This window comes from Haliaeetus leucocephalus, unplaced genomic scaffold (assembly GCF_000737465.1).
Source record: "Haliaeetus leucocephalus isolate CR32 unplaced genomic scaffold, Haliaeetus_leucocephalus-4.0 Scaffold1000, whole genome shotgun sequence".
Lineage (NCBI taxonomy): Eukaryota > Metazoa > Chordata > Aves > Accipitriformes > Accipitridae > Haliaeetus > Haliaeetus leucocephalus.
Window position 1 is genome coordinate 2,810,697 of NW_010973436.1, and position 27,596 is coordinate 2,838,292.

The 27,596-nt window shown below is 44.4% G+C and overlaps 1 protein-coding gene across 4 annotated transcripts in view; it reads right to left on the bottom strand.

Annotated features, from left to right (window-relative positions):
- The window catches only part of ANKS1A (ankyrin repeat and sterile alpha motif domain containing 1A), a 109,795-nt gene that overhangs the window by 81,660 nt on the left and 539 nt on the right, over window positions 1-27,596 (bottom strand). The window lies entirely within an intron of this gene.

The window sequence follows — 27,596 nt, forward strand, 5'->3', positions numbered from 1 at the left end:
TGGTCACCAGTGTGATTCCATGCTGACTTCTTACTGTCCAAAAATCATTTCCATCTGACAGCTGTTGGCAGTCTCTACGAAAGAGTAGGTGGTCTCCAAGCACTTCTGAGAATATTAACTTCCCTCCCTTGTTCAAAAGTCGAACACCAAGGACTTAAGGATTAACCCTGTAGAGGATTAATCTTCCCTCTAGCCCTGGCAAGGTGTCCTGTTTAAAAGAGTAGAGAAACACAAGTGTAAGAAGCTGGCACTGCTCTTGAGCTTGCTGTTAAAGGAGTTTGGTTTCTGTTGCCACCTGTCAGAAGTGCTACCACCCTCTCCCAGAAAGGGCATGTGAACTTGAATCAGTACATTCTTATAAGCAAATTGAAATGGTTCACCTTTCCTGAAGACGGCCCTCTCTGTTACAACCCATCATTCCTTGTATGCTGGCTTGCTTTAAACTTAATACTTTCAAGAATTATACAGGATTTATTATAAGCCTAGACAATCATGCTTTTGCTAATACAGTACATTTTCCTGCATTGTTTTCTTTAACTAGGGGTAGAACTTAACAGCACTCTCTAATCCCCAATTTAATTGGTTTAAAATAAAGTCAACTGTTGCTCTTTATGAAGTAGGCCTTTCCTGATCATTTCATTTCCTCCCCAGCATGTAATCACTACAACTCACCGTATGATACAGAGGCAGCCCAAGTAGTAACTAGGTTTTCTAAAATAACAGTCATTACTAGAGGGCTCCTAGCCAGCAAAAACTCTATACCACGGTGTGTAAAAGCAGCAGGAAAGGCACCAAACCAACAGGAATCTCATGCAGACCAAGCGGAAACTCAGAAGTAAACTAAGCAGCATGCTTACTCTCAAGCAGGTTTCAGGTGGGATTCAGGAGCACACTCTGAAATGGAAAGTCTCTCCCCTCCAAGCGACTCCTGATCTGGCAGAGCATTATAAAAGGCTTTGCAGTCCTGAGACAGACACAGCTGCCTCTCCTGTAGTGGAGCTCAAGGGGAAACTTTATCCAAGAGGACAGGGAAGTGAGCCACAAAATCCAATTTGCAAAGCATCAGAAGGCTTATCCAGAGGCATTCCCGCACACCACCACACACCACCCTGCGCTTCAGAAGCAAACAGCAAACCAATACATACATGCAATGCATTTCAAGTGCTACTAACATAGTTTGCAGGATGATGCCTTAAACTACGTCCAGAAGATATGCGAGACACCAAAACCCAACAAGATTGAGTCCAGGAGGTGCCCTACCCCATCCAGCTGCAACAGTCCTGAGGTATGAAGGGGACCTGAGTAATTCTCAGGCTCTGATTTATTTTTGGCAGTGGGCTCATGCAGTGTGGTTGCCCAAATAATTTATTGCTGGATTTAAAGTGGCAATTAATGGTTAAAACTAGTGCCAGAAAGACTTGCGTGTAGTCTGGAGCGGTTATAAATACTGCACCTGTGCATCCCCTTGCACAGGCTGCTAACCGGACCAAAGCCAGAGAGTTCAGTGGTTTTACATATTAACCAGAGCTGTGTTTTGATGCTGAGGTCAAAAAACTACAGCGTGTACATACGAAAACCCAGCAGCATTTAATACTAATATTTCTTTCAGCTCAAGTTATGACGTAAGGAAAACCAAGGTTAGTGGTGTAATGGGCATAAACCAAGTCACTTGCTCAAAGGGATACGTGCAGGCAGCAGCAAGAGTGAGGACTGGAGCCCAGGATATCCCTCCCCATCAAAGCATGGTCTCTCTGTGAGAAAACACACTTCCATAAACTTTCTTAGAAATTTTCTGCTTAATGCTTTAGAGTAAAATGCAAAGTTCACTCAAGGGACTCAGAGGAGGAGAAAAGTTGGAGTACAGGACGGAGCCGGTTCAACAGCAGGCGCTGGCTATTGCAGAAATCAACTGCCAGGATTTTAAGATATTTAAAAAAAAATAAAAAAAAAAAATCTGCTGTGTCCTTTCTTCCCCCTTGCCCTTTTATTCTTGCAAATAAAGAAAGCTTTTATCAAAGAAAGGTCAAATCACCCAGAGTTCAGACTGAAAGGATCCAAGAAGAGAACTATTTATATTTAGATGCGAGGATTGCAGTGAAGTATATCAATCTCTTCCCTCCTTTTCCTTTCCAGCTCTGCTAGGAAGGCCACACAGTTCTCCCGAGTTAACAGAAACCAAATCTTTCGTCCCATTTTTATGTATGCAACACACAGCATTAAAGTGACAGACTAAGATAAGATCCCAAGCTTCTCATGTTAGATCTAAACACGGGAAAATAACTCCATTATGGTCTGCAGAAACTAGGAGCTGGAAAAACACTAGCATGGGAATCTTACCTCTGAAAGACACTGCAATTCCTTCAGAGCACTATTTGCAGTGCCTGGTGCATCTGATTTGAATGACATCTCAGGCATTATCCATAGGAATGGTGGCAGAACTACTGGAAACAAAGCCCAGGCTCTAAGATATTAGGAACCTCCCCATAGACCACTTTGGGGAGAAGGTGGGTATTCTGGGATTAAAATTAGATCTTTTGAAGTGAGGTGTTTGTCAGGTCTTTTCAGGCCAGACAGGGAAGTTTAAAGAGGTTTAAATTACCAGGAACAACTCAGCAGACTTTGAGGTGTTAGGCTCATGGGTACACGGAGCCCCATTCAGTCAGCCCCACTTTGGGAACTCTTATCAGACAAATAAATATGGAACAGTGTCTAACTTGTCTTGGTTCAGCCCAGCGCGAGCACATTTCACAACCCAGAGAACAATAAAAATTATACATTAAGAATCAAGTAAGCAGGTTTTATGGAAACACAAAAATCACTGCAGGAAATCAGGAGTCTGCAGCAGCTGGGCAGGCTCAATCCCTTTCAGAGGGGTTTCTCCTTCAAGTCACTAACCTCCCACTGTGCTAAGGCACAGATGCTCACATCAAGGCCAGGGTCCACATCTCCACCTAGAATATATTACCTCCAATGGCTTGCAGATGAGAAATGAAATGAGAAAGAGATGAGCACTTATTTATGGTGCTGTGAGATCATGCAGTGGTAAAGCCTGAATCATTTCATCTTGAAAATACCTACTTACAGACCTGTTGACCTGATTTTACAAGGCAGAAGGGAAGTAATTCAAAACAGGGCAGTATAAACATTGCCTCTGGCAAAAATAGACAAGACAGAACAAAATGCAGGAAATTCTAATGCTAGACCATTACGATACTCTTTGAGCCTTGCAAGCTGGGGTGTAGATGGCTACTCTGGAAGTCATGAGGGCTTTATTCCCTGCCATGCTATGTAGCCTTGGGAAAAGCTCTACTCCCAGACCTCAGTTTTCCCATCTGTAAAATGGAAATATGGTACTGAGAGAAGCAGAGTACAAAGCCAAGTACTATCTATGTACAGTGTGATTTTGGGCTGTTTCTGATTAAGCAGAAAAACAGATCCCAGCACAGGAAGGAGAATGCTGTAAATACAAGTCTCCAATAAAGCTCAGAGAAGGTCTGGAGCCAATTCGACTACCACTGCTGTTTGCTTTCTTTTCTCCCCCAATGCCCCAAAACCCCCTTCAGATCAAAGAGGGGGTGTGCTTTCATATTAGCAGTCTCCGTCATGAAAGCAAACTTCTCAAATGATTACCTAGATTTCACTTCCCTTTTGCTGCACCAGCGTAGTATTCAAACAATGTTTCTGATGTATCTAAGGCAATTAAAACTGTATGTTAAGGACATAAGAAAAGCTCTGAAAATCGCAAAATCTGCTCTGTTTAAAGTAATTCTTGCACTTGGTTTTCTCTTGCTCCATGATTTAGCAAGTGCTGTAGCCTTTTAAATAAAGCTTCCTGTTTGTAAAAATTGCTGAATAAAGCACATTGCTTTAGGTCACGATAAAACCCAATAGTTCCTTTAAACAAGACAATCTTTTTCCTTTTGCTTTTCCATTTATTTCTTTCTGACTGTAGTAACTTCAATCACAAAATCATCTGAGGCATCGGGCTAGAGCAAAGGCCAAGTCACCTAAAGAACAAGGCACTATTTTCAAGTCAAACGATGAGTCTTCAGAGTTGATTTATAGTCTCACTTAGGTGGATTACAAAAGCGCCCAGAGACTTCAGGGCCCAGTACTCTCACCTGTGCAGAGCAGACAGCAGAGGCCATTGCTACCCCCCTCCCCGTGTATTTACGTACTCAACACTAAAGACAAAAGGCGCAATACTAGTGCTACCACTGCTTTAGATTCGAGAAACCAGTGCACACGAGTGCCTTGGCCCAAGGTCACAAAGGAAGTTTAAAGTAGCTGAGAACTGGTCCCAGATGTTTGTAGACTTAGTTCAATGCCTTAGAGACAAAGTGTCACAAGGTCAGTTAAGGCTGGAGGCAGATTAACTCCTAGTCCATTGCCCGGAGGACATCACAAGCAAGTCAATACACACATCTCGGCTATTAATATCCATACAACTGCTAGATTCTTGCAATGCAAACGCAACCCTCTTTTGGTATTTCCTGCTTATAGACTGGTAATACAAACAACTCAAATGCTTTGTGCAAGACTTTAGGTTTAGAAAGCATGCTTAAATTTTTCTGAAGAGCGAGAAAGGCAGTGCTATGCCCAGCTCAGCGACGGGAAGGGGTACAGCATGGTAGGGCTCACAACAGAGCTGTGACCCCTTTTCTTTCGTGCCTCAACCACTAGATAATACAATAGCCTTTCCAAAAATAAACTGCTGATGCAAGGCTGGAGAAGATTACAGCAGAGTATTCCTGGGGCAGGGGAGAACGTGGCTAGATCCCAAGCAATACTTTCTCAGCCCCTCTTGGCAAGCTTCAGGAAAGACTGGAGAGTAACCCGGTTAGATTCCAGCTATTGGAGAGGCTGCAAAGGAAGCCAAGCAGTGATCTTCGGATTCTATACTCCTCGACTTCTTTGTCCAGTTTTTTTCTTTACTATAAAAAAAGCAGTCAGTTGGGATGATTGCTCCCACCCAAAACTCCTTGGCTGCCCTCCTCCTATATTCTTGTCCACACTATTATCCTTTCACATCCCCCTTTTCTCTGTTCAGCAGATTCCTTTCAAACTTGACTGTCTCCCACCCAACAAACTGAGGAACATACAATCTATGCATCTGCCTGGTTTGTTCTGCTCAGGCCTGAAGAGTTTGTAGAGCACCTAGCTCAACAGGAGCTTAATTTTGACCGTTGCTTTCAGCTTATTGTGGAACACCTGACCAAAAAATGTGCTTTCTGGCTTTGTTAGTATTTTTCCACTAACTGCAGCAGAGTTAGTTCTAAAAGCACAATATTTAAGAGCCTGGCATTGTCATTTTACAGCTGTAGCATCTTATCAGTTACAAAAACAAATTCAGACATACTGTAGAAAATGTGGGTGGCCATTTAATATAGAGGATAATTATATAATGCTTTGCAGAGAGTCCAGGCATTTTAAACGTATGCAGAAGTCTCACTTCACATTCCAATCTTACACAGGAAGCAGTTGCTGTATATAAAATTCTCCCAATGACATTATACTGCCTCCATTTTTCTATTGGAAAAAATAAAATACAGTAATTCACATTCAGCACTTCAAACATGGTGATGTTGCCAAGTATTTTACAACCACATACAGTAATTACCTTCTACCTGATGTAGAAGAGCTCTATTAAGGGCCAAGAGGCCACAAGGGGAGAGGCACGAATTGTTTTTGTTGGATTTGTTGTTTGAGTTTGGTTGTTGGGTTTGATTTTTTTTTTCCCCAACAATTCAGAACAAAATTTTCTTCTTGACTGATAAGGCTAAAATGCAACTTCTTATGCTTAAATGAAAGGGAAGAAGCTGAAGGATCTGAGCTAATACTACACATGCTTCTCAAGTGTCTCTAGACTTGAGAAAAACACATGCAAGAACAACTGTCAGCAAGGATGCTATCCATAGATCACACAGCCTGCAAGACCTCAGGAGAACTGAAGCTCTCAACTAGCTTTTCACACTGAAAGAAGGAGGGAAGTTAGAGCACAGCGTATTCCCAAAGCTGTCGGGAGAAGTGTGGAAAAATCCTTCACACTGCAAGCAGTAAGTTACATTGATAAATCTTGATGGCAAAATGAATCGGAAAAGGATTACATAGCTCGAATGATTACCGGTAAATTAAAAAGCAGATCTGGATTTACAGGGCTGTCAGCCCTCCGACCACAGACACCGCGTACAGACAACTCAAAAGGTACAGTGCTGAGTACGTCATCTTAAACTGGCTATGAGGTCTTACTGCCCATGTTTCCTCTTGCTGGAACTCACCGGGTCCTCACCGTTGTGCTTAAAAATCTAAAATTAGAGGAAATGGGAGACCACTGACCTCAGGCACAAGAATTAACACGCTGAAGAGTACAGCATTGCCCAGCTGCTACAGCATCAGCATAGTTTTACACACTGCTTTTAATACCTCTCCCTTCCGGAAAGCACCTATGATATGTGAAAAATCACCACTGAAATGCCATTAGTTCTGGGCTGCAAAGCAGAAATTTTCCTGGCAATTAACATACTGGAGCAGGAAAGCAACACCTATAAGGAAAGAACATTGGGATCATAAACATCTGTGCAAAGCATCCAGTTTTCAAACATGAAAAGAACAAAACCGCCAGAGCAGACAAATTGATCCTACTGGGAGTTGAACGCACCATTCCAGGAAATCTGGATACTTGAGACATGGTGCATAGGTTAAAGTCAAAGTTAAGGGGCACATGCATTAAACGTGCAGCCACGTAGACTGCTGAACCTAGACACAGAAGACTGGTAAGCATCACTCCTAAACCGACAAAGCACGTTAACTCCAGGCTCCTTCCAGGACAGGAGGAGTATGCCAACGTCTCTGCAGAGCAGACACTGTTAATGTGGGGATGACTCACTTGCAATCAGCGGAAGTCTCGATCTTGCAGCTATGGGATTAATGTTGTGTCAGCCCATGCAAAGCAGGACTAAACGGTAGAGGTAACAAAGCTATTTTCAGAGATTCACAAGGCAGCAATACGAGATCTTACTGTCTCTATTTTTCCACATTGTTGGAACATACCTTCTTTCCTTACAGAAATGTAGGCTTACACCAGACAGAGCTGAGTCAGGCAGTCAATCTATCAAGGAACGACAATTGTGTTTCCAATTAGAGCGAACAGGTGAAGACATGCAGTATATACATTGCAAAGAAGAATTCAGTGCCTGCTGGAGGAGACTTTCCCCACTCTAATTGGAGGCAGCTCTTTCCAGAAAATTCCTTTCAAGCCCATGAAAAAGAATACAGTTTCCCAGTACATGCATTTCTTTGCACAAATACCTAACAAATCTTGAAAGCTAAACTTGGTGGAAGCATGCTGAAAGCATTATGTTACAGCACAAAAAGATCTCCGTGAACAGGTAGTGTCCTCACCCAAGAGCAAATTCCAGATTTATGGACACATTCATAGGGGAGAATTTGTTTATTTTGCAGCTGCAGTTGTGTATCGAGCAAGTTTTATGGGAGCAATGTGTTTTCAACAGCTGTATCCACAAAACTCCCTTTAATTCTCACATATAGGTCTGTCTGCATACAATGAACAGCTCTCCATGGCAGGGTACGCTTTCATCTCTTCTAGTAGCTGCAGTATCAACTCGCACTTCCCAGTGGACTTTGTTTCAACAGATTTTTAGATCAAGTTTAGATGAGGATCTTAGTGAAGAAGTACTCAACAGCTTCAGCAAATCTTAACTACGCATCTGCAAATTTTAATGGAAACTACCACGTAAACTTTCCTGGCACCCAGGTTTTGAGGAGGGACAGTTAAGTGAGAGTATGTGACTAAAATTTCATCTCCATATCAAACATGAAAATTCATGGATATTTACATAAACCAAAGAGAGCAGGAGAGCAAGTCTCCCATCTCAGCTAGTTCTCCAGTAGGAAAGAGAGTGTGGCTGGAAGGAGAAACCACAGCACAGCTCTGTAATGGTACAATAACAAAAGAAAAATTCGGGATGAGTTTTTACTAGAGTGACTTTCTGATCTCCCACGTGCATCTGGATTACTTTCCTTTCAAAATTTTGGCCAAAAAAAGTAGGTTTGGCACATGAGAAAAACATAACTTCCTCCAGAGCGAAGCTGTCACACCGCCCAGCTTCCAACAGTGGGATGCAGAGCTGAAGTTCCCCAAGAGAGGAGAATCCACGTGTTTGGAAGGGGTGATGGTGGGACTATGTCTTTGACAAACACAGCAGAGGAAACAAACCACCTCCATGTGCACGCACCAAGAACAACAGCATCAGGGTGATCACTGACCAAGTCCTCGAGGAGCCAGCATGGACATTCAACTCCAAACATACATGGCAGTATCCATCTGCACGGAGGCCATTATGGGATTTTGGCCACCATCCCACTTGGTTCCTTTCCTTTGCTCTCCAGAGACCACTTCAATCATCACACAAGCAAGAAGGCAGTTCTGCTGCTACTTAATTGGTATCTGCACCTCTCCCAAATTACTACACACATTCTACACACCAACTTGCTAATAACATCCAACCACTTGGAGGAGAGGCTTAAAAGCATTTTTTCTGAAATTCTCCTGGGCTTTTTTTACTCCAGGTAAAACAAGCAACTCCAGCAAACAAGTGACTCTTCAATGCCCACCATCACGCTGAAATCCTGGATATTTCCAGCCCTGAGTCACATCTAAAACTCTGCAAAAAATATCCAAAGGCAGTCTTTTCAATGCACCAGAAGGATGAAGGCACATGCTTTCACCTGTGGGAATTACAGGACTTCCAATTTATGGCTATGGCTAACATCCCATTTCAGGCTCACACTCCTTGTAGTGGAGTACTTTGCATATTACTAAGCATGCTGAACTGTGAGACCAAATATACAGGACAGACAGATTAAAAGACTTAATCCTATTGCACTGAATGAAATACGCATGGAAGGGTTACGTTAATACCTGCAAGCAAAACAGAGCTGACGGTAAGCACAACTCAAAAAGCAGCTACTGGGGGGACACTGATGTCCCCCAGTAAAGTCTGAGCAACAAGACAAACCTTTGGCCATTTCACCTCCCAGTACACCTTCCCTTTCTTCTAGAGCATCAGGACCAGAACGAGAAGCTTCAAGCCATTCTGTCTTGAAAGCCTCAGGGCTTATTCTTTAGCACTTGCCAATGATTTGGCAATGCCAACTTTGGATGTGTGCGGCACAAGTTAGAGTTAAAGATTAAGGGGAGAGAGCCCACCCCCCTCCCTATATGCCACCAGATAAATTAGAGCCTAAGACAGTTTAACAATATAAAGTTTCCTTAAAGTTGTAGGATCACCAGCTCAAGTACATGATGCCAGAATGGATGGGGAAAAGTGGGGACTTTAATAAGGGCAGGACATGTGAAAACAACCCAGCCAACATTGCGCAACACCACAACCCAGCCCGAGAGCTGCCGGAGCACCAGGGTCCATAATCAGATACTTGCTCTCAAGGTACCCAGCAGCAAAGGCAGTGCGACTGACAAGGAATTCGGGTAAAAATGCTCAGATTCAGTCTGACCTTCTGGCTGACACACAGCAGCAGTCAGAGACTGTGCCTGGCCCTCTGCACAGTATGAGACCCCAAGCTCCCACTCCTCAAGCGCTTCTACTTTGCCAGCTCATTTCAGTGTGAAGCAATAGTTAGGAACAAGGATTGCTAACAGCTCTAGCCTCATTGCCCAACACTGACAGACAGTTCAGCCAGCATAAGGTTAACAGCATGCTGTGAAAAAGCTGGCATTTCAACCAGAGCAATACCATGCAGCAACTGATTCTCTAATGGCCAAATTGTTCCTTCTCTTTATGAATAGAGCAGAACCACTCGCTCCTCAGATGCAGAGACTGGCTAAGAGCAGGCAGCAGGAAATCTGCATGAGTTTTCAAAGTGACAGCAACCCCACGAAGGATCTGTTCAGGAACTGTAAGCAGCAAAAGGTAAGCTCATCTATTTCTCTCAAAACCAGCCTACCAACTCCCACTCCTCATTTCCAGGAGGAGGTTGTTTCGCACTGGTGCGAGAACTACAACCAGACGTTTAACCTCTGGGCTTGCAGGCTCACACTATAAAGGAACAAGATAGGGTTGGCATCACTAATAGAAAAACATCCATCCAAGCTAAAACTACCCACTAGGAAGAGGGCAGCCCTACGCTTACAGATGGCTCCTGGCAGTGGAAATGCATTTCTTTAAACTTAATGTATGGTGGGGGGTGACAGTGGGCTCTATCACCTCCTGCATTATGCAATGGGAGACAGAAAGGATGGGTCACGCGTGCACGTTACGCTACATCAAAGAATCCCTCTGAGCAGGAGGCAAAATAAATAGCTGCAGGAGAGGAGAAAAACAGGTCTGGTTTGAGTGCATATGCTGCCCTTTATTCTTAAAAGCATTACAGACGCTCGCTCTGCAATCTGCTCCCATTACGGGAGCACTTCCAGCTGATTACATGCAATGGAGCAGAGTTCACATACAACACGGGCTCTACATGCTGGCACTGACTGCAGGGGCCAGATCTAAACAATGCTTTTCTGACAGAAGTGCAAGAAATTTCAGTCATCAAGACAGGGAAAGCCAAGCAGTTTCTCCAGGGGACACTGGGCAGGAGCTTTTGTTTCTGATGTATACAGTGTCAGGAGCATCCTCATCTCCACACACAGTCCAAAGGCAGCATGTTGGCAGGGGAAGAGAAGGGAAAATGGGAAGGTAACATCAAAATGGCATCACCTACAGGTCCCTCCCATTTTCAGCTCACAAACACTTACCATGCCTGATGACTTTGGCACTTAGCTCAACTGAAGACAAGACTCAGAAGAGATGAGGAGATTTCAGAAGGAAAGAGAAGGGAAAATGCTCACTGGAGTAGTTTAAAAAAAATGTTTGCATTTAGCTTCTAACACACATAATGTGAGATACAGTCTCCACTAGTACCTTAATAACAGTATTCTCAAACTGGAGTGCCTACATTTGTCAGGGAGCAAACCCTGACCACCCAACATGCAGATGTACGATTTTACATGAAGCACTGAAGTTGAAAAAGCTGCCTTGCTTCTTCTAGGTGGGGAAACTGAGCCCTAAGAGAGGACAGAAATTTGACAACATTTGCAAAATGCTTATAAACCTCTTAATGAGGTTTACTAAATACTAACTTTGCAGTGCATTCTCCTCTTTTGCATCTGACCAGATGGGGGTTTGAGGAATATGAGCAAAAGGAAGCAAAACATTCCTGCAGAAATTCAATAAACTGAGCAGCATTATGAATGTCATATAAAACAGCCCGGAGCTGACAACATCACAGAATTGCAAACTGGAACTAGCAGCACTGCTAAGGTAAGCATTCCTCACTCTTCATTTGAAGCTAAGCTCTGCTGTTTCCACAGTACTGGAAGAGATGCAACTAAGTGGAAGAAAGCGCAGTATTTAAAGAAAAGAAAAAAATTAGATGCAGAGAAAATTAGCAGGACACATCTAGATGGTGCAGGCCCCCAGGTTCTGCTGAAGCACAATTCCTTAGAAAGTTGCAAGATTCTCCCTTCGCCTTCCCTCCATCCAGTACTTCCAGAGAAGTAGAAGCAAGCTGCCCGGGCAACCACAAATTCCTAATCAAAAAATACCAAGCAGCTCATGCTGCAGTGCTGAGCTGGCTACAGCTGGCAACCTCGCACTGTATCTTCCCTCCCCCTTTTTCTTTTGTGAGATGATTTAACAAGCTACAGAATCCCAAGAGACATGACAATCAACCAACAGAAATAGAGCATCGTGTCTTGAACTGTACATGTCCATCTGCACTGTTCCCTTTTGACAGACACACAAAAGGTCTGAGTTTGGAGTAAAAATGTTGCCAAAAGGAACTTGTGCAAAAAAAATTCTGGCAGAGTGCACTTCATTCCCACCGCCTGTCATTTCCCCTGTATGGGGGGAATTGATGCACCAATTAAGTGTTTCAGGATGGCAGAAAATGTGTCACCCTCTGCTAGCTGTCTACTCTGCAAAACAGCTACGTGTTCATTGCCAGATGAAATAAATAGGATTAGAACAAGTCAAAGTTACTAATTTTTTTTTTCCAGCACCCATAGTGATCTGATCCAATACGCATCTCAGTGGAAATTTGGGATTTCTAGCAGGGAACCTTGCACCTAGAAGCATATAGGAATTGTGATACTTTATTTAAACATGGACGCCCTCTTCCTGGTTAAGTCTTAGATATGCCCTATACAGAGAAAATAAATACGCCTCCATGTTTTCCCCCATTTCTCAGTGTAAAACAGACTGCTTGAAAGACTGGCCCTCTCCCCGCTCTGGCCCTTGACAGCCAAGCTCAGATGCTCCATTTGGCCATTGTGCCCTCCAGCCTAGGCAGGGCCATCTCCACTTCATGCCTTATCATCATGAAACCTTGCCAGCTTGCTCACTTCCACAGCAAACCGGTTCTTCCTTTTCAGACTGGTTACTGCCTAGAACTGATGCCCAAAATACTTAACAGTGGCGCTTGTGTCTGACCTGGAATAGATGAGAAACAGGTAAATAGGCCAAGTAAAGCAGAGCCAGAGAAACAAAGATTCAGAGACTGAATCACCCCTTCCCTACATCAATTAAAAAGCAAATGCAATTGTTTTGTACCAATAACTGCATCTAGAGTGCACTTTTGCCTTAGGGAGACTAAAAAAATGAGACAGAAGCTCACACAACATCCCATTTCCCTTGTGACATTGCCAAGATCAGTGACATGAGGGCTCTGAATTTACGCTGGCATTGAAGTGCTTAATTGTTCAGACAGAGAGGGAGAGGGCACTGCACACGCAGGGAGAGACCCCACACGCCTTCAGGAGATTTGCAGGGCACGGATCCCAGTACATCGAGACAAGCAGGGAGAAACATTAAGCGTAAGTAAAAAGGAAATTAGTTGCTCTGATATTGAAGACCAAATGCAATGGGAAGGGAGAAGAGGCCCTAAAGGAAGGGAACACGGGACTGGAGAATTAAGAGCCACAACAAAGAAGAATTAAGAGCCACGACAAAGCTTCCACTTCAGCATTTGGAGCAGACTTTGCCCTTCAACACAACCCACATCAGCAGTCAAGCCATTTCACCCGCACAGCTCAGTTTAAGCATGTATCAAATCCCAGTGCTCCAGCTTAATCAGAAGTCCCTGAAGGCTAAAGAAAGACACAGCCGGGCAAGGAATTAACTGGCAACAATGCGGGACACAAACAAGGCAACTACATACCACTGCACTGACTCCAGATGAAATTCTTTCTTGATGAGCTTTTTAATTGGATGCCCAAAGAACAAGTAACAGGGAAAGGAGAGAGCAAAGACAGTAAGGGCAAGAAGGCAAACAGAAAAGTGACCCCACAGTGGTTTGAATGGGAACGTTAAGGACACACCTGAGTGATCACGTTCAAAGAGCGCTGTGATAAGCTCCTGCTTATGCTTGGCATGCGTCAAGCAAACGGAGACAGCATCAACTTAAGACAACGGTTCTTAAGAAAGCTTAAGAAAAGTAGGATGGAAATTAAAAAGGACATCCTTTTACTCTACAAGCATCTGTGAAATCCAGCCCATTAAAAAGCAGGCACGAGAGTGAACGGTTGAGGCAGTAAATTATTTCCGAATCTTGACATAGCTCCTATAAAGTTGTCATTACTTGTCTACACTATCTGTAAAACAGAGATAAGGTTAGAGCTGAAAAATATGAGCGTGTAAGTCAGCCAGCCAAACGATATGTATTAAATGCTAAGGTCCTTTCCCTGCTAACTGCTTCTGAAGAGCTGTGGGGAAGGCCAAAAAGGCAGGTACCACTCCTCAGAGAGCTGGCAGAGACATCTGTAGACATCCCTAACACTGGTAAAATGAATAAATAATGGAACAGGCAGCAAAGAGAGCTCTTTCCCACACATTTCACTGTACACCTTAAGCTTCCAGCTCTGTTTTTATCCACCTGCCAGATTTGATTTTGCCCAGGATGACAAGCTGGCCTCAAGCAGCTTTTTTCCTCACCAGGAAAAACACGTTTTCTTTGGGGAACATATGTGACATAAGATAATATGTTCCAAAACCCTTAAAATATTTCTGCCCAATTATCTGAAAGCATACAAAAACAGTTCTGGGCTTTTTCTCTGTTAAATACAGTTCTCCCAGCCAGGAGGTGCTTTTAGTGGCAGAGCCTTTCCCAGCCTAACATTTTTAATGTACAGGAGGAATGTATATAGGCAAGTCAGACTACTAAATCATAAACTTATGCAGGGATAAAACTCTCCATTACTTCAAACAATTTCAGGGTCATTGCAACTCTACCCCAGCAAATAATTATATCTCAGCTGTACCAACTTATACCCACATAACTACCAGGATCCTAAGGCATTTCGGATGACTTCAAAAGCTTACCCACCACTGACAGTGACAGCTTTTGAGATGGAAAGCACAAGCTCCTTTTCTTAGACAGTAGCTCTGCATAGCTGTCTTGGAGCAGCACTGAAGACCATTAAATTGTACCCAACTTTCCTGAGGAATTTAGAAGAAAGAGCATAAGTCAAGCATGAGTGAGGTGTGGAGAAACCCAGAATCTTTTATTACCTCAAACTCAGATAATATCAGAGACCAAAAACTCAAGTATTGTGAAGCAGTTAAGGTCAATGCACAAGAAAAAAAAATAGCTTACTATATATTTATACACACACAATTTAAATGCAGTGTTTAACATCCAAAATTTTACTTCAAGATTCAAATTTCTTATATTTCTTAACCGCACCTCAACAGCCAACATTCACTCCATTTATCTTTGCATCTGAAAAAGTGGTTCCAGACGATGCCAACCAACAAGCATGCAGCAGAGCCTGTGCTGCACTGCCTGGCGCTTCTGGACACGGGAAATCATTAAAGCCTAACGAGAGTAGCTCGGGTTAAAAACGCTGCATTTGCAAGGATGAAACTCCGGGCACTATAATGGTGGCAAGAATGAGAAGACCAAGGGAAACAGCAACTCGCCTGTTTTCTGAGTCATTTTGAATTTGTATGTACAATCTATAGCATCTTTGGGCTCTCATTTCTAGGCTTGACAGGAAAGCAGAGTTGGACTCCTTACAGCAGCTCCCCTGCAGCTGAGTGGTTTCCAACACTAACCTCAGCACAGACACTGAACACCGTGCTCGAATGACGCTCTCCATGTCAGACGATCAGAAAGACTGCAGTTTGGTTTTTTTAACCAATTCTCTTCTTTTTAGGTCTTTATTTTCAGTGAAAAGGAATGTCAAGGACACATCCTGTTTCACTCTTTCTGTGAAATAATTCCTGTTGAGGTTAAAGAAAATATTTCCGAAATGCCAAATCCAGCGCTAATTACGCACGTCCTCCAAGTTCTCTGTGTTTTCAGCTGTTTCTAACTCAATGGAGATGAGCCATAGGAGTTCAGACATATGGCTTCAGACTCCACCAGGCTGAAATGAGGCTGTAAAGAGAGCCCAACGTCACAAGGGGAACGCAAGTAATTTTAAATCGTGCAAAGGTAGTTACTAACGACACTCCAAGACAACCAGAAGCCATCCACTGGGGACCACAGGATGAATCGAGGTCATTTAAACGTCTCTTACATGACAGCCAACACTTTATCAGACTTAACACTGTGCAGCAAGAAACCATGCCTTGAAAAAACACTGGAAAAAAGTACTAGCAAAAAAAAAAAACAAACAAAAAAACCAAACAAGTCCACAGGACATATAGTCCCTTATTTAAGTCATCTGATGGACTTCACAATCCTTGCAACAGAATCAAGACCAGAATGCAAAGCTCTGAAGTCTCCAGAGTCCAAGGCTTTATCATAAGCCCGTTCCTGCTTCCTAAAAAAAACGTGCTGATTTCTGAAATTAAGAGCAGTAAGGAAGGGTCTGGGGAGCCCATCTGTATCATTGCATGGGCAGGCTTCAAACCTTACCAGACACTAGGCTTCTTTAATCGGATTACATTTAAAACCAGGCAATTTACTTTGTGATACCAAACTTGAAAGGATTTCTCGTAGTGTCTTAATTAGGATGAGGCAAAAGTCATTTCACCTAATTTCCAACCCACTTCAGTATTAGATTTGAAAGACCACCTATGACATCTTCAGCCTTGTTTGCTCTAAGAGTCTGAAAACCAGCAGGCAATAGGATCAGATATAAATCTAACGAGATAATGTATTTACATAATATTTATGGCACTCACTTTTAGACAGGGTTGTGTTCTTGCATCCTTAGTATGCAGCACTACACATGCTTCCTTGTAGCTGGAAAAAGCTGGAGGTTTATTTTTAAATTTAATTTCCCTTTAAAAGAAACCATGTGTTTAAATAACAAGGGAAGAGTGCTAATATAATCTGGGTTTACCAAACCTAAACAACATGAACTCAAGCTCTGACTTTCCTTAAGCTAAATAACACAGGCTCTCTCTCAGAGAGCCTGGTAAAAACCTTGCACACACACTCCTGTTTTAAAAGCTGCTACTTATGCAATTTTGTTAACATCCTGCTAGTTTCAGCTGTATATACTGATTTTAATCTGAAACACTTAATAGCCATGCAAGGTGGGATACATCATCAAGTCAAGAATGTACATATACACATGGTCTCAGCACTTGGCATCTTAGGGCCTCCCAAACACTTAAGAAGTTCACCTTTACTAACCATGGGACAAAACAGCCACCTTAACACCACTGTAGGTATTAGTCTGCTACAATTCTTGGTTTAGGAAAAAGTAAAAACTACACAAACACTACACAAATCCACACACTGTATAGATAAAAATAGTTCTATACTCAAGCACCTTATCCAGCAGTCTGTATGCTCTACTGGATTTTCTTCCAGGACACAAACATCTACAGAAAACTCTGCCCTGGCACACATTGTTATGGAGCATCCAGCTCCATATTCAGTTTGAGTTAAAGGGTAATCAAGAAAATTTAGCTCAGAGATTCATCCAAACTTCTCAAAGGTCATTTCCCAGTTCACATAAAGAGATTCCCTGATAAACTTTGAACATTCTCAAGTGAGCCATGGTGATTCACTGCAGGACAGAAAGCAGTTTTAAATTCAGGTTTTAAAATGTGCATTTGACATGATGACCAGCCAGGTACTGAATGGCATTAAAGCACCACCTTACTTTAAGCAGGGCATCTCCCCACCCATGACAGGGTGGCAGACAAGTTCAGAAAGCAGTCCTTTGGGACATAAGATACAAACAGCTCTGAAGACATAATACAGGCTCTCCAGGTTTTACATAGAAAAGAGGGCACATTCACACACTCCCGCACCAATTTCTTTCCAAACACAGCTCACATCGTCCTGCCCTCCGTCTTTAATTAAGCTTTTTACCCCTTCATCAGTCTATCGAAGATCTTTCTTTTGCTGACAGCTACAGTTCCAGGTGGACTAACATTTCAATTTATGTTTTTCTCCCTTCTGCAGAGAGCAGCTATATTAGCTTCTTCAGTCTGTTGCTATAGAAACAAATCAATCCTCAACAGTTTTATTTTCACCAGTTTCTGTGAAATAGGGTTTATCTCATTTCCACGACTAAGCCGTACTCCGGAGCGAGCTCTTTGGGACAGTGCCAGTGCCATCTCAGCATCAGTCAGGACCTCGTACCCAGCATCAATGATAAAAGGAAATGGCCCTCACCCTTATTCAAAGGCACCTTCTTCATTTCAAGAGGACACTTCACCTTGAAACGATTGCCATAGCCAGAGCATTACTGAGATGCAGCTGTATCCATGGAGCAGAAAAGAGCAGAGGAGTGGATGGCACAGCCTGGAATACCACAGACATGCTGGGAAAGCTCCGCAGAGCACCCACCAGAAAGCTCACCCACCCTCAGCACAGAGCACCCACCAGATGTCAAGCGCTCTCTATGCAGGCAGAAGGATCACCTTCATCGAGTCCCCACAAAGAGCTGCACGCAGGCTGAATTCAGCTCAGGGTAAGCTCCTCATGAAAGGCGAAGGGCTCACATGGGAGTCAAGGCATTAACACCTTATCTGCTGCTAGCCAGCGAAGCAGCCCCTCCAGGCACTAGGATGGAAGGAGCTCAGCCTCCAGGAACTTGTCTTATCCTTGTCCAAGCGCAGCTGGGAGGGGCTTTCCTGTTTGGTCTGGGATGAATGCAGGTGTAATTTGTATGTATTACCTCTATTCTGTATCACATCTTTCACTTATGTCTTTTATATCCTGCTTGCTTTTCCGACAATCTCACTAAAACAATGCATTACATTAAAAAAAAACCCACTGGATGAACACTGTTTCTTGGCTCAGTTGCTCCTAATATATCAAATACTGTTTCATACATTCATCTTTAGAAAGTTCAGTTCTCTGCCAAACAGCCTTAATCAGCCAGAGTAGCGTAGGACCCACGTCACAAAGTTGAGCAGCTCCACTTCCAGAAATAAATGCTATTTAGGCAGTCCATATGCAGATACAAATTACTGTATGCAGAGAGCTGCAGCAGGACAACTGCTCTCCAAGCACAAGAGAAGGGAAGGGGAGATCCTGCTCCTCTGTACTGTCACCTGCAGGTTTCTGCCATTTCCCTCCTACTGGATCTAGGAACTGTGCGGCCTCACGAAACAAAAGTTTTCTGTTAGAACAGCCAGCTGGAGTGATTCACTCTGGCACAGCCACGCAACAACGCAAATGACTATCAAGGAAAGAAGATGGGGGAGGACAGGACCACCGCTCTCAGCAGCTAACTGCTGGACAAGCTTAACTGTAACCTTCAGATTTCACTATTAAGTGCCAAAACCCGTTTGTTAAATATTCAGTGTCCAGCTGAACTCTGTGTAGCTCCTGCCTTCGAAACACAGCACTCTAGATGTACTCAAATCTGCAGTGACATTTCTTCAGTTTTGGGACTGCAGACAAAAGTAGTGGGGAACAAGGCTATGGAAATGTCAGTATCTCATTGCTCAAATATCCCATATTTGTTTACATGCATAGCTGTGGCTTTTGGTCCTGAAATTCCTACACACAGCTCAATGGTAGGATAAGAAGTTGGGGTATACAGATCAAAAAGCCAGCAGAGAATCTCACAAACATCCATCCACTCAGTCCACTGAAGTCTCACAAGCATCCCTCTGCCACCAAGGTAAACACAGAGAAATCCCCCTGCATCAGTGAGCTGAATGCAGCTCTTAATTCCAGCATCAATAAAGCAAGCCCTAAAGTCTTCACGATGCAAATTTCAAGACTGCACCTGGCATTTTAACCAAATCATCAGTACCTAGCTCAAACCGCTCCTGTGGGCACCCTGAACAAACCACCTTCTCAGTCCTCAGGCTCCTTACAGGTGTTCAGGATACTCCAGTGAGCTCTGGAGCCAGCCTTGTCGTTCAGGGCATGGAAAAATAAGTAAACTGCACATCATAGATGCATTTCACTGTTCCTTCTGTGATGGGGCAGAGCACAAATCTTATGCGAGCCCTGCAAATCCTAAGAGCTGTAAAATTATGCTCCTGGGAAGGAGTGTAACCTAGCAATTGGAAAAAACACCCTGGGAACCCTGCCTCCTCAGCTCTGCTCCTGTCCCCAGCCCCCCACAACGCATGGGGATGCTGCAACTACTTAAATCCTGGCATCTGTCAGTGGCCAATAACTGGCTTGGTTCTGGCATCCTCAACACAATCTGACCCATCTCACACTCCTCACCTAACATCCTGATGCACCTAACACTCCTCACACCATGTCTTAGGCCACAGTGACTCCCTCATGGAGTATTTGAGGTAAACTGTATGAGCATATGGATATTTCCAAAACCTGTTTGGCACTTCAAAACACTCTGCTGAGAAACTCTCGAAGCAAGGCAAAAATTAAGCTAATGTGTTCTCACCCTCCGTCTGACAAACACACCGGCACTCCCAAGAGAGCAAGTCCCAGGACACTGGAGGACTCAGCACGTGGGTAAAGACTGATGGGAAGTCAATAGCCAAAAGAATTCACCCCAGCCTGGACACCCACCTATATTATAGGCCCAATGTTAATCAGTCACAAAGGTTTTGAGCCACTGCCTACACAGTTAAGACACTTTCACTCAGCCTTAACAGAGAGATTCCTATCTGACATGCTGTGCTCGGAGCATTTTGCTCGAAGGCTGCGCCACTTCAATCGATTCACATCTTCCCCCAACTCCTTACCCATTTAATTCAGTTCTTACACACCCTTCACAGCACTGCTGCACCTCCCTTCAACTTTTAACCATCTTTTCTGCCAACCAAACCAGGCAGCACCAGGTTGCTGCCCTCGGACTGCACACAGCATGTCTGGAAGGAAGCAGGACAAAACTCTCCCAAGGGAGTTTCACAGAAAGGGAAACCACCTACACAACAATTTTCCTGTGCACTCCAAGCAAGCCCTGAGTGCTACATAAAAACCAAGTCCTCCTCGACAGAGGAAAACAGGTAGCATCCATGGCTTCGGTGAGCAAAGCAGGTCATGGCTAACGTGGCTTGTCCAAGGTCCCACAGCAAATTTATGGTAAGAAAAACCCAGTCCTCCCAGACACAGCCCTAATCACAGAATCATGCTGACCAAAGCAAGCAAATAAAATGTTCCAAAGCTGAATTAGAAGATCACACAGATACAAAACCCTTAAGAGTCACTGCCAATAACTGCAGCCTTCCTGAATTATTTAAAAAGTGCTTAGAAAACAATTCACAAAAAACAGCCGGTGCACACCTAACGCCTGTGGCACTAATACTCTTAGCAATACCAGCATTCAGGTATCTAATTAAAGAGAGATCTGTCCTGCTTTGCTGTTTGCATGGTAGGGTGTGGAATAGAAGACAGTTTAAAAGTGGGCGAGATTATTAATCACAGCACCAAGAAGAGTGAAAGACCCAGTTGTGATTTCTAACACAGCCCTGTTTTATGCGAACGCACCAGGAGCGACTTCCTTTTTACGGGGGAAGGGGAAGGTAGGGAAATGTTTTATTTGCACCTTTACACAATCCTGGAAGCTTGGACCTTGGAGCCTAGGCTGCTGTTCCATGCCACTCAGCCAGACACTGCAGGACTTGCCACTTAATCACAAGACCTGGCCACACATAATGTGATAAGATACACCTGTGAATGGACAGACATACTAACAGCCTTATCCTTACTACATATGGGGCAATTCCTCTTTTCCCCCAGTCAGCTGCTCCCTTCCCAATGGAAACACAGCAGGCAGAGAGGTTGCAGCCAGACTCTCAAACCACCAGGAGAATGTGTAGCACTAACAAATCAATTCTTTAAATCATCCAGCCACACAAGAACAAATATGAAACCCCACTTTTTTTTTTTTAACAGAAATAATTTTTCCGACTCCTAACCACATTTGGACTATTTGAAGCTACTTTAAGCATTCAGCCATTACACCATGTCATTTCCTAAACCAAACAAAATACTCACCAGTAATAACTGCTGCAAATTGACTTGCCACTTGCTGTGGCTTCTGTGAAGCAACAACCAAATTCTTTCCCACAACAGATGTATACAAAAAGTCCTAATTCACAGCAGAAGTTGCTCCTTGATACACTTACAGAAGATTACATATACAATCTGGGGCTCAACAGCAGCCTCAGTTTCCCCTCTCGTCAACAAAGATCCAGTCTTTTCACATCAATAGATGAAAATAAAAAGCTTTTTCTGCAGATTTGGCTTTAACACAATTCATCTCTTACTGCTATTGGCAAAACCTACTGAATACAGCTTGATATTTCAGGCCACAGATTGTTTTGTTCCTTCCTGCCTTTAACTTCACAGCGAAGCAATAAAAAACAAAAAAATCCAAATTTTGCAGCCTCTGTGCAGAAGTGCCCCCCAAAACCCAAGAAACCTCATGGATTCACAAAGCATTTCTAATTTCTGGACTTGCTTTTGCTTATAAGCATTAAGCTGCATTTACATTAAGATGATTTTATCTCTAGATGCTCACTGATCTACAAGAAATGCTTTTGCTCATGCTTTATGAGGTATGTTCTGAAAATGGAGCAGCCAGGGTACAAGCAAGGAGCAGAGATTTGCACCAAGACTCCTGGACCTGGCTTTCAGCAGATTTCCACTCCCTGAACGGATCCCAACGATCACGTTACGTGATCAGATCCCGTAGGCTGCGTGAACGGCAGCACGAAGCCAAGCCTCCCGGCAAACCCTGGCAAGCCACCACCTCTTTGTAAGTCCCACCATCTGCTTTGGCAAAAGCCAGAAACCCATCTCCCTCTCCTCCACTGCTTCTCATCCTCCCCATATCTTTCTCATTACCTCAACCTGCTGTTTGCATCCCCTTCTTCACATTAGCTTTCCACTGGGGTTTATTTTCCTGCCTAATATTTTTAGTGTTACACAGTGGCACATTCACCCCCTAGGGAGAGACCTTATCTTTAATTCTATCTTTGCATTTCCTTCTCGTTTGGCTTATCAAGGTCTATCACATCTTGCTTTCTGCTTACCTGCAGAAATTGGTGATTTCGTTTGGAGTCTGCGCACGTGTCTCACACCCAGAGGACTCAGCTCAGTGATGTAACCAGGAAGTATGAAAGCCTCAGACCCTGACAAAGTTCACATTTAAATTGTAATAAACACAGTGGGCAGTTAAGTTTATGTGATAAAACAACATGTTCCACAGCATTTACTGCCAGGGGCATCTCCTATGACTTTATGGACCAGCATTTGCTCTGTTCACAAAAAAAATGGCACAAAACAATTAGTGTCCCAGCTCAGATCAGTCCCCCAGCTAAACACAAACGCTTACCAGGTGTAATAGTAGGAATGCAGCTTCCAGCACCATGCCCACAAACATGCTCGTTTCTTCCAGGAAATGCCTGTTTTGTACCCAATTCAAACTTTATTTTTGAGATGTCTGAAACACTGCAGAACTGCACAGAAAAAGCTGGGCCCAGCACTTCAGAAGGGGAGATGGTCTTTTGAGAACAGGTAGTCCAAGCAGCGAGACTTATAAAAAAATAGGAACTAAATACCATGCTGACATCAAAGAGACCCGAAATGAGACGGAGGAAGGAACAAGGGATTTTTGCTGGCACAGCCGAGCGTTTATAACCCTGCTCTTGGAATGAGATTCAGGGGGCGGAGGACAGCTTAGCAGCTCCCTTATCAGGAGATATCTTTAAATATGGGAGCAGCTTCAGCAGGACCAGGAATCAAAATGACTGCACAAAAAGAGGAAGGCTGCCAAAAGTTGTTTGAGGAAGGGAAAACATGAAATGCATAGAACTGACCGTGGACAGGTTTCTCCACCACAACTGAGGGGTAAGAAACCCTTAATTAGAAAAGTTCCCATGTTCTACCATTGGTAAAGTTTCCCACACCACGCACATCCCTAAAATTAACCTGTCTTCTTTTTCTGATTTATCCAGACCCCTACCCCATCAACTCTGGCCACGCTCTCATCTTGCAAAGCAGTTGCATGAGTATCAGAGATACTTTTCACAGGTGTCCAACTAATAAACTGTGTTTGGCTGTTATAAAAGGCAAAAGGCCATTTTTGCCAGAAGCTTCCAGCAGGACCCCCTTCTGAGAAAGCACAAAAGCAGTCCTACCCCTTTTTCTAAATACTTCCAAATCTCAGTGACAAAGCTTTGTAACCTAAATTCCCTCAGATACAGCTTTATCATACATACAAGAAACTAAATCCCTGCTCCAGATACCTATTTTGTGATTTCCTTACCCACCAGCACTGAAGACACCTACTGTTTAAGCAGCTTTCCTGCACTGCAGAGCCTTGACAACTAGCCACCAACTGAAGCACCTTAGCCTTGACCATCAACTCACTTCTTTCATTAATGCTTTCATTTAATTGGCAATGTGAATTTCTCTGGCCACATGTCCAGTCCATATTTACTGTTTTTCATTTAGAAAATGCATCTAATCATCATCAGTAAAATAAATCAAGATATAGGAATAAGATCTAAGAGAAAACCCTTCAACTTTAAAGTTATTCCAAAGTTGTTCTTGATGTGTTGGACACCTTCAGATGCTGTACTCTGGAGAAGGCAGGGGTTGGTGGGGTGGACACCACGCAGACTCTTTTCTGTCACCTCTGCCTTTCCACCCTCCTCCCACAGCATCAGGTCCCTTTAATTTGCCAATCTTCAACTTTCCATGAAGTGTCAGGAAGATAAAATTTCATATTCCCTATTTCCAAACCCTTGAAGTTATTTTTAAAGGAGTACAGAAAGGCAAAGTTAGCTATAATTAAATACCATGCCTGCTGTGGAGAACTTATTGCAACATCCTCCCTGCCCCCAGGAAGCAGGGAAACCGCAAGCGAAGGTGCTCCAGAGGAATCGCGCACCTCAACAGATGAGCAAAGCAGCCAGTAATCAGGCTTGGCACCAAGGGCAAGAGTTAATTTCACACTTTGCAGAGTGAAAACAGACCACAACAGAGACAGGGTGACACACAGGCAGAAGACAACTACCCAAATTTCTTCTCTGATACACTAAGGCCACTTTGAAACTCAGTCTGGCTACTTTTTTTAGAAGCTGAATCCCCAAAATCCATTGTTTTGCTGCTGTACTAAGCGGACTTGAAGGAGTATGTTTGCTACTATAATAAACCTTTCAGCAGAGCTTGTACGTCTCAGAGCCATCTCACAGCCACACCAGGATGTTAAGCAATCACTTAGATTGATCCCACACTACAGAAAACAACATTTTTTGAACATTACCTAGCTTGTCCCAGCTGCTTCCCAAACAATTGTCAGGCTTCTCCTTGCAGGTAAATTTAGCAGCTGTTTCTCATAAAAACCTCGTCACTATAAAACAAGCATAAGTGTCCTCACATGAAGTCTTTTAACCCAAAGTAAATGTCCAACAAGTTGACAGAGCACCAGAAACAATCAGAAAGCCTCTAAATCATTAAAAGTCCATTTTCGATATCTAACACGCATCATTCACTGCAGCACCCAAGCCCTCAAATAATCCCCAGCTACCTCCTGCTTCCCAGTGCTGCAACCGTGCACACCATGGCCCCCCCGAACTCCCATCCCACTGCCAGTTTGGAAGAGGTGCCTACAGGTAAGAGCAGACTATTCTCATGGTCACTGTCCAGCATTTGTAACACTGAGATCAAGGAAAACTGCAGCCGCTGCTTGTACAAACATGGTACAGAGGTCACGATCCACGCAGGATCATGTTCAGGGCGAGCATCCACGCGGGGTGTCCATGCAAACTCTTGTAAATCCAGGGATGCTGCAGCAGATTTCACACAGCAAGTTAACGATGCACTGCCATGACTCCCAACATGCTGGGAACACCAACACACTTCCAGAATGAGAACCATTATCATAAACATGCAAAAAGCCTGACTGTAACTCAGCAGCAGGGAGAAAAAGGTTCAGGGATTGGGAATTTTGCTGGGAGAAAGGGATCATTATAGTGTCAACTGACAGACATTTACGACAGTCAAGTTAATGCACACAGAAGCTACGAATGACAGCTGTGACATTCACCATCCTTCAGATACGTGTCTACACACAAAACCACATTTACATGTGAAAAATCACGCTAGCTGATCAGACGTCAAACAGCCTGCCCACTCCACAAATCAGCTGGTATAACAAGCAGTTGTCTTACCGGGGAAAAAAGGTCGCCGTCATCACCACGCATTGTCGGAAAGTGTGGTGGAGCTGTTAGAACAAGAGGCTGATAACACTCGTGGTGTGTATTTTACTCAACTGACCCTCTCCACTTTATCTAAACACCCTGCAAGTACATCCATCTTCTAACGTAGACAAGCCTGAAGTAGTCAGAGCAATCTCCCACTCAAAACAAGGGCTCAGAGTATTTAATATATTAAAAGAGAAGAATAAAGTTTGACCCGAGAGCAGATTTACATTTCAGAGGAGCAAATGTATGCACCAGGAAAGCACAAGCTCTCCACACCAGCAGGTCTCTGCCATTCAGCTCAATGTGCAACAGCAGATTTCTGGTAAGGTTATATAAAGGAAAAACGGATCAAATTTGGGCACAAATGGGCAAGTCATATCCCTCTAAATAGTCAGGTTGCGCAGTGACAGCGTCACTCAGCACTGGACTCAAATCTCCTCCCCCTGTCCTAGTATAAACCAGTTGCTCAGGGAACAGGAACAGCAGCATTTCCAGCAGATAAGCTGAAATGGCAAAAAGCTGCAACTCAAGAAACACACCAGCAAGTGGTTTCCTTGGGAGATGCCGAAAAAAAGGGGAGGAGAAAAAACTAACAAAGGTCTAAGAGCTTCAAAACAGCACAAATTACATAGCATGGTACTTTAAATGCAGAAGCAAATGATTGAGCCCTCCATCTGCTTGTGCAGTCCCCAGTGCAGGAGGTCTGACCCCTAAACCCCACCAGCCACTGCCGATTTGAGAACCACAGCAGAGGACTATTACTGCAAGCCATGAAAATTACTGGGGAAGGCCAAGCATGCACAGAGCCAGAGCAGCGAGAGGATGCCTTGCCGAACACCTGGCTGCACATCTGCCCCAGTAAATTCATCCAGCAGCAATCCTCACTGTGAGAACTTAAACACGTCCTGGCTTCAGAGTCAGCAGTCTCTGCTGACCCAGAGTCCTCTTCCAAATGCATCACGTTTTCCCAGTTTCACCAGTCTGCAGCTACCGACAGTAACCAGCAGCATCCACAACCCCGCAGCCTGCAGCAGTCCAAGCCCTGGGGGACATGCCACCACAGGGGAGGGAGCACCCAGCCCTGGAAGCACCCGCTCCAGACAGATTCCTCTCCTCTCCCAGCCTGCCGGCCCCTGCCGCTCCTCGCCTCAGAGCATGCGAGCCTGAGGGGCTCCGCCGCCAGCCCCCTCCAGCACAGCCTTCTCACACCCCTGGTCCCACAGGCAGCACCAAACCCCCAGGGCTCTCCCAGCCCATCCTCACCCCCACACATGTGTGATGGATGTGCGCCCACATCCATCACAGCCTGCTGTAACGTCTCATCCCATCCCCTTGGCCCTCAATTCCCATCCAACGCGCCTCCTCCTTTGGCCCACGCTGGCCCAGACTCCCAGGGGACTGGCCTCCTCAGTCCCTCCATGCTCACAGCGCTGCAGCCCACATCCGTGTCCCCCAGGGCTCCAGCCCACACCGCCGAGCCCTAGAGTCCTCCAACATCCCCTTATCCCACAGCCCTCTCACCCACACGCTCCACCCCAAGAGCACATCCAAACCCCTACAGCTGCCTCCCTGCCCTAAAACCCCTATCTCAATTCCCCCAGCCCACATCCCTAGCCCCTTGTCCCACAACCCAGCTCACGCCTTCTAGCCCCACACCCCTACAGACCCCCACACCTCCTGCCTTCTCCACCCCCAGCCCCCATCCACACGACCCCATAGCTCCGTACTCCCTATCCACCCCACAGTCCTACAACAGCCCAAAAGCCCACACCTCCTACCTCACCGACAGCCCTACAGCCCCCCCAAGCCCAACAGACCCCATCTCCTGCTGTATGGCCCTACAGGTCCCCCAGCCCGATACGCACCACCCCCTACCCCGTGACCCTGAATGTCCCCACTCCATACACCCTTATTCCAGCTCTATAGCACCACAGCACCCCATCCCCATACACCCCCCCC